This window comes from Tupaia chinensis, unplaced genomic scaffold, assembly GCF_000334495.1.
Source record: "Tupaia chinensis unplaced genomic scaffold, TupChi_1.0 Scaffold000232_1, whole genome shotgun sequence".
NCBI lineage: Eukaryota > Metazoa > Chordata > Mammalia > Scandentia > Tupaiidae > Tupaia > Tupaia belangeri.
Window position 1 is genome coordinate 1462283 of NW_006159708.1, and position 8300 is coordinate 1470582.

The following is an 8300-nucleotide window of genomic DNA, read 5'->3' on the forward strand; positions in this document are numbered from 1 at the left end:
GATATGGACAAAAATAATTAGAAGAAAATATACCAAAATGCTAATAGATTTAATACCTAGAATGTAAAAGTATAGATGATTTTTATCTATCTTTTGCTTTTCAGTATTCTCCACACTTTTGATAATGAACATGAATTATCTTGCAGTTCAGGCCTCAGGCTTGGGCCTAGATCCCTTTCCTTTATGTACACACACCCAAGGTGATCCATTCATTCTCATTGGTTTAAATATCAACTCTATGCTGAAAACACCTACATTTATATTTAGCCCAGACTTCTATGGCGAGACCTAGACTGCCATGACCAACTTCTCCTGTCATCATCCCTTGGTTGTTTGTCAGTCTGAGAGTCAGCATGACTTCCTGTCTCTCTAATCACTGATCTCTTCTTCTCAAGAACTTGTGGTTTAACAAATGTATTTTGCCTAGTTAATTCACATGGTACAAAATTTAAAACATACAAAAGGTTAACTATTGTTTTTTGTTTAGTAATTTATTTCTTCCTTGAGTGAGAGCAAAAGAAAGACTTCACCTCCCAACAGGGTTTTGACACTGCAATCCCCCACCCCCCCAATGCCAGCCAGCCCAGATTATGGGCATTCAGGGAGAACTCTGGACATGAACCTAGAACCTTCCTATGTGGGTCAGTCTTGCAGACCATTGCATTATAGCACCATACTATTGGCGGGCCCTCAGAAGTTAACGATTATAAAACTGTGCCTAGTCTACCCAAGTTTTGTTTGTCCCTATCTACCGTGTTCTTCTCCCCCAAAACATTACTTATGTTTCTGACCCTCTTTGTGAAGATCCATCCTTTTCATTTTTCATAAGTTACTGTCTTTTATCCACTGCTAAACATCTTGTACTTTTTTCTTATATATTTATTTATTTATTTGCTAGAGGGTATGTGCACTCATCAGAAAGAGACAGAGAAGCAGAGAGAGAGAGAGAGAGAGGGAGGGAGAGGAAAAAACAACCCCCAGGTGGAATGGTCAGAGAGAAATCTCTTCTCCTCCATCTTTCTCTCCTTTTGGGATTTTGGGTACACACACAAATATGCCTGGCATGTTCCCCAAGCTGCTGGGTTCAGGACTTGGCCTGTACATTCAATCATGTGGGATCCAGCTGCCCCAACCACTAGGCCACAGAGCCAGCCTGTACTTTTTTTCTTAATAACCAGTCATAGAGATAATTCTACAGTAGTATAGATAGAGTTTTTTTTGTTCTTATTAAGACCTGCATAGCCATTATGTGGATAGGACTAATTTTTTTTCAAAACAAGACTATCTTGAATCTCAACTATTTGCATTCCAGTTATAAGTAATGAAAATTTATAGTTAAAATTGTACCATATCAGTTTCACTATTATACAACTTATCTTTTTGACTCATTAGAATTTTATAGGCATAGGGTCAGCAGGTGGCATAGTGATTAAGGGGCTGGACTCCCACATGGTTGACTGTGGTTCAAGTTCCAGGTGGCTTGAAACTCACACTGGGCACGTGTGTGTGTGTGTGTGTGTGTGTGCCCAAAATCCCAAGAAGAGGATGGAGGAGAAGAGAATGTGGCATTGCCGTCCCCCCAGGGGGTGATTTCTCATTTTTTCTCTTTGTGTGTCTCTGGTGAGCACATGCACCCTATAGCAAAAATCTCTCTCTAAAAGAAAAAAGAATATTGCAGACATTCTTCCATATTAGTATTCACAGAACTACCACTTTGTTTTTAATTACTGTCTTCATATACTATAATGTAGATGTGCCGTAATTCTCCCAAACATTCCTTGCTTAGGAATACCTAGGCTTTCTCTTGTGTTTTGCTTTTATAGACAATGCTGTGATGAACAGCTTCTTCTAGTTCTCTGTGGCCAGGTTCACCATACTTCATTTTTCTCCAGAGCACAGAGCTGGTCTGTATTTCCCAGACTGCCTTCCAGGTGGATGGGACTTTGCAATCAAGTCATAGGGAAGGAATGTGGTTGGGAGTGATGTCTGCCACTTTTAAATCTATTCCGTGAAAAGTTCGCTCACCTGCCTCCATATATTCTATCTTTCCTCATCTTCCAACTTAATTGAAGGATTTCACAGAGCTAGAGAAAAGGTCAAGACACAAGACAGATCTCTGAATGACTTAGTGAGCAAGTATCTTACTGACTTGCATTGCTGATATGAGCACAAAACACACATTTATTGAATTGACCCATTGATATCTTGAGATTTTTTTTTTTACTTTAGTGAGACTGTCATAAATACTATACATCCACACACACTTCTACAAATATTTTTGTCGAGCGGATTCTGAGATTGGAATCCCTGGGCCTAAATAGCCTACATATTTTTAAACTTGATACTTCTTGTTCAATTTGTTCTCCAAAAAATATACGCTCCTTCCAATAGTATGTACAAATGGTCAAGATTAAAAGTATCTCTTGCATTTACTTTATCAGTAGCTTTTTATAAAAAGCAAATGACTAAAGTAAAATATGAAACATTAAAGCTGTTCAGTTGTAACAACATTAAAATTTTAGACGGTAAACCTAAAAATTGCTATTGTATAGAAGATTGTTAGTTTCCAGTATAGAAGGTGAGAAGGTACTGGAATTTTGTTAAAATTTCTCGAGGTGATTCTGATGCTAGGTCTGGAAACCACTAGCCTGATGTGTTATGGATTCTAAGTGTTTATATGCTGTAAGTTGAAGTGCCCCTCAGAACGTGTCATGGAGTCCTTATACTTCAATGGAAGAATTTTACGACTTACATTCAATCTAGAAGCTGTATGGGCTGAGTAACCCTGATCTGAAAATCCAAAATCCAAAATGCTTTAAAGTCTGAAACTCTCTGAGCATTGAAATGACACCATGAATAGAAAATTCCATACCAACCCTCATGGGATGGGTTGCAGTCAAAATGCTACAGTGCAAAAATATTGTATAAAACTACCTTTAGTCTGTATAAGGTGTACATGAAACACAAATGGACTTTGTATTTAAACCTAGGTCTTATCCTAAAGCTATTTTATTGTGTACATACAAATATTCAAAAATCTGAAATATAATACTTCGGATCCCAAGCGTTTAGGATAAGAAATACTCGCCTTGCTGTTCTTTCAGCCTTTAGCAGGCTTTAGAACTCATCCAATCATCATAGCACAGATGCGACAGCCAGAAAGTCACAGAGAGCCCTCAGAGTACCAAGAGTTGTAGGTTAAACCAATAGAGAAGCGAGTCCAAGGTCACAGCTCACGGGTAGCAGACATTCTGCAAAATTTCCTGGTGAAAATCTAAATTTCCTCACAAATCAGCCATTGAGGACTTCATCTGAGTTTGTTCAAAATTTGTATTAAAAAATAAATAAAAAAATAGGAATGCAATATTCTTACAATTGACATTGACCTCCCCTACAATTCAAGAAAACAATAATTTCTGCAGAGACAAAACGAATTTACCCAATAAATAGAGGAAGAGAACACCACCAGAGCAGACACCTTTCCTTACCCTACATCTGCCTAGTGAGAAAATAATTGGAAATTAAACTAAGAATCCATAAATACATATACATACACACGCACACTTGCACTTTTTTTTGGTTTTAAAATGGACTATATCACAAACTGTATTTGAGTTTCATTATTTAGTGTAAGCTGAATTCTTAAATAATCCTGTAGTTATAAAATCCCTAATGAATTCCTATAGATATGATGTGGAGAGCAGAATCCCATGCAATCCTAACTGACACTTGTGGGTATGATTTTGCTGTCACAGCTCTAAATCAAACATGCATCTTCCAAAATGGTCTTTCTAAGACCATTTCTGTCTGAGGGCATTGCATCTTCCCCATGCTGTCAGCTTTGAAGAGATTGGGTAACCTTTAACTTCCAGGCATGGGCAGATAGAGATTCAATGACAAGGAATTTGTCTGTGAGTGGTGGGTTCTGAGATGCCCAGAAAGAATTGCATTGTAGAGGAAAAAGCCAAAGTATTAGGGTCATTGAAGAACAATCAAAAAGGCTGGCTTGACAGTAAGCTACTAATGCGAGGTTCCTTAGTTTCCAGGATTAACAACAGTATTGAAATCAGAGGCTGTGGAAGGAGGCTATTATATGATCATAGGAGATATGTTAGAGGACTGCAGGACAACAGGACAACAGACCTGCTACAGTATACCCAGTGTCTCATTGTTTACTTACTTTTATTAATTTCATTCATTCATTTATTCAATGAATATTTACTGACTACTGCCTATATGCTGGCTATTGTGCTATGGAGGACACAAGGGTGAACAAGGCAAACCTGGTCCTTGCTCTCACGGAACTTACAGTTTGGTAGGTCCATTCAAAAATGACAGTCAAGTAAGTTTATGGCTGGAATGGCATGCAGTCATGGACAGGGCAAACACCAGTCATAAGTCACACTAATGCGTATAACCAAGTAACCGTTTTAAGCTCTACTAAGCTGGTTAGGATGCTTTATTATAAACAAATGTTTACTTCTCTATAAATATAGTGCAGTTCGTCCTGGAAAACTGTAAGAAAAGCAAGGTTTTGATTTTCCACCCTCAAGTAGTTGCATGCAGACACTGTAGAAGAGACCCATGCATTCCGTTGCCTTCTTTGATATTAAAACTGGTTTCTGCAGGTAACCATCTTCCTCCACACCATATGCTTCAGGAAGCAGTCATGGTCATTGTTTCCATTACCACTGACTGGTTTGCAAATGACTGCAATTCAGTTCTGGCCAGTGAGACTTGAGACACAGTCTACGAGGTTTCTGAGACAGGTTTCCTTCTTAGATAGAGACATGAGAGGCCAGTAGGTGGTATGGAGGTTAAGGCAGCTGGATCACACATGGATAGCTACATGGTTTGAGTCCCAGACCTGGCAACTAGAAAAACACACTGAATGTGTGTACTTGCATGTCTAAAACCCCAGCAGAGAATGGAGGAGGAGGGATTATAGTGTGGCCATCCTTCCTGGGGGATGATTTCTCACTTTTTTCCTTTCTCTCTTCCTGTCTGATACTGTTGAGTGTACATGCCCTATAAAAATAAATAAATAAGAGAGAGACATGGAGGCCAGCAGGTGGCATAGTAGTGGTTAAGGCACTGGACTCCCACATGGCTGACCATGGTTTGATTCCTAGACATGGCAGCTTGAAACTCACACTAGGCGTGTGTGCGTAGATGCCCAAATCCCGAGAGAAGAATGGAGGAGAAGGGAATGCAGTGTGACCATGCCCCTTGGAGGATGATTTTTCACTTTCACTCTGTCTCTCTGTGTCACGTGGGCGCGTGGTAAGACCGCGCACCCTGTAGCAAAAAAAAAAAAAAAAAAAAAGCCCCCCTCAAAAAAACTAAACAAAAACACACAAAAAAACAGAGAAGAACACTAAAAGGAGCTAAGTAGGTGGCACAGTAGTAATCTGCTCAAGTGATGCTGGATCCATATTGAGAATCACAGGTTCAATTTGCTGGTCGACCAGTGCACTCCAGGCATACATCCGCGATGCTGGCTGGCTGGGATGGCTATTACCATGTAAGACCTGGTTGAGGGTGCTTGTCTCTCTCTCTAAGTCTCATGAAAGAAACAAACTTAAAAAGAGAGAGAGAGATGGGAAGAACAACTAAAGATGTTTCTCTAGTGGCAGTTATCTTGTCATTGTGAGGGAGCTAGCCTGAGACAAAGTCTACATGGAAAGAATGGCAGAACAGAAAACTGGAAAGTACTTGCATCCTTGATGAGTTTCCAGGTTATCAACTGCGATAGCTTTGGGGCCTGTGGACTTCTGTGAGAGAATAAATATCTTCTATTTAAGGTAGTCTGCTCACGCTTTCTGTTACTTGCAGATAAAGACCAACTACCTGATAGTTTCTCCAGAGGAGTCACTACAAATCATCTGATGGCAGTGACTTGGTAGTAACATGGTTCTATAGAAATAAAGGTTTAAGGGAACCAGCAGTTAGCGTAATGGCTATGTCGCTGGACTCCCACGTAGTCGACCGCGGTTCGTGTCCCGGACCCGGTGGCTTAAAACTCACGCCGGGCGCGTGTGCGTGCGTGCCCAAGATCCCGAGAGGAGAATGGAGGAGAAGGGATTGCGGCGTGACCATCCCCCCTGGGGGAATAAAGGTTTAAAATGTGTCACAGAATTGTAAACAGTTGCAAAAAAACCCCAAAACTCCCATTGCTTGCTAGGGAAAACTATGAGTTCTATAATTTTTGGGAATTCTGAAGATAACTCTTGAGTATATGCGTGTGTGGTATAGTCTTTTTTTTTTTTTTGTGGTTTTACCAGTCCAGATTTATTCAACAAGTCACAGTCTTCACCTTGGTATATATCTACTTCCACTATTAAAAAGGAGGTCACAGACTTAGAAAGGTCTACAGGACTGTGGCCATCCCAGTTTACATACAGTGAAGAGACAAACACAGATTTGTACTATTACAGCTTCACCATACTTTTCCTTTTGATATCGGTATATCTTGCTTTATATTTTCTCTGAAGGCATTTCCTTTTGATAAAGTTTCCAGCTCTTCACAGACATGTTGCATTCTTCTTTTAGGGTTTCTTTCCAGACATTTTCAAGGTAAGTGGCTTACTACAAAATGGACATTCACCAAACAAGATGTTAAAACTCTGTCTACTTGTGATTAGTGCTTTCAACCACTCATATAAGCATATTTGATGGAATAATGGAATGGGTATCCACACTGGATGTTATCACACACTCGATCAGGAATGGCACCATCAAGTTGATAGGCATAACAAATTCCACAATCCATAATAAAGTCAGATTTTTTCAGGATAGCACGAATTGGAAAATCAATTTCTAAAACATCTTTCAGATTTTGTAACAAACTATTTTCTGGATCCCACAACTGTATGTTCCTGCTCAGTTTTATTCCCAGGGGTTTTACCACATGGTCAGCTCCAAGAAAACAGCATTCAGGAAGCATAGTAGGATGCCTGGGGTCTACATCTATATTTATGGAAGCATTACTCCCTAATGCAATTCTGCGAGCTGTCGCACTCCGTGTTGGTTTTTCTGGCTCAAGCACCCAGGTCTTCTCATCAATTTCATCCATAATGTCCCAGAAGGTCTTCAGTGATTCTAATGCTGCCAAAACTGACTATGAATGCTTCTTAAGGAGCTCTGTGGTGTCCAGGAAACAGAAAATGGAACAGGAAAATCCACAGAACAATCTGGTGATTCTGCGGAGTAGTTCTCCTTCAATTTGAGAGTGATTAGATGCTCTCTACCAGAAGCATTTTCTGCTTTTAACTTGATGGTACTGAAGTAAGTATCCACATATACAAGTTTATCCCAACCGAGAGTTCCTATCTCTTCAATAAGGCTTGAGTAGAACTGGGGAGGAGGAGGTAGTGCATACAGCTCTCGTCTATCCTTTACAGCAACTTCCAAAACCATTTTCAACTCCGTCATAAAGCTCATTACATCAGGAGAGTGCTGCATTCTCTTTTGTACTATGTGATCATATCCATTAAGTATTGTTCTCAGCTGCCAACTACACAGTAATCTTGCATTCTTAAGTTGTAAATCTTCAGGCAACAATATTCTAAGGTGGAAGTCTCTTCCCAGTGCCGAAATGAATCCCTCATACACAGTTTTCAATTGGTTCTGAGGCAGAAGCAGCGGGCACTCGCGCAACAGGCTCACGTCCGTCCCTGCCATGGCTCACGTCCGTCCCTGCCATGGCTCACGGTCCCTGGAGCCGCCGGAGGCCCTCCTGTGTGGTATAGTCTTGATATTAAACCAAATGGAAAGTTCTTTGCACTTTCACTGTCAGTAAATGAATGTTTTAGAACCACTGCAGTGATGATTTCTTAGAGAAGGGCACTAACTGGGTCGGCAATGGTGGCATGGCGATTAAGGCACTGGATCCCACATGGCTGACTGTGTGGTTTGAGTCCTGGATCCTGTGGCTTGAAAAACACACCCGGCTTGGGACCATCAGTTGGTGTAATGGCTATGTCGCTGGACTCCCATGTACTCGACCGTGGTTTGAGTCCTGGACCCAGTGGCTTAAACTCACACTGGGTGGCGTGTGTGTGCATCCCCAAGATCCTGAGAGGAGAATGGAGGAGAAGGGATTGTGGCATGGCCATCCCCCCTGGGGGCTGATTTCTTGCTTTCTGTCTCTCTGTCTCTCTCTGTCTTTCTGGTGAGCGCATGCACCCTATAGATAGCAAAAACCTCTCCAAAGAGAAAAGAAAAGAAAAACACACCCGGCTTATGTGTGTGTGTGTGCTTAAAATGCCAACAGGAAGGAGAAATGGAGAAGGGATTGC

The 8300-nt window shown here is 40.8% G+C and overlaps 1 pseudogene; it reads right to left on the reverse strand.

Annotated features, from left to right (window-relative positions):
- Window positions 1-6485: 6485 nt before the first annotated feature.
- LOC102474930 (E3 ubiquitin-protein ligase FANCL pseudogene) lies at window positions 6486-7683 on the reverse strand (annotated as a pseudogene).
- Between the last annotated feature and the right edge of the window lie 617 nt (window positions 7684-8300).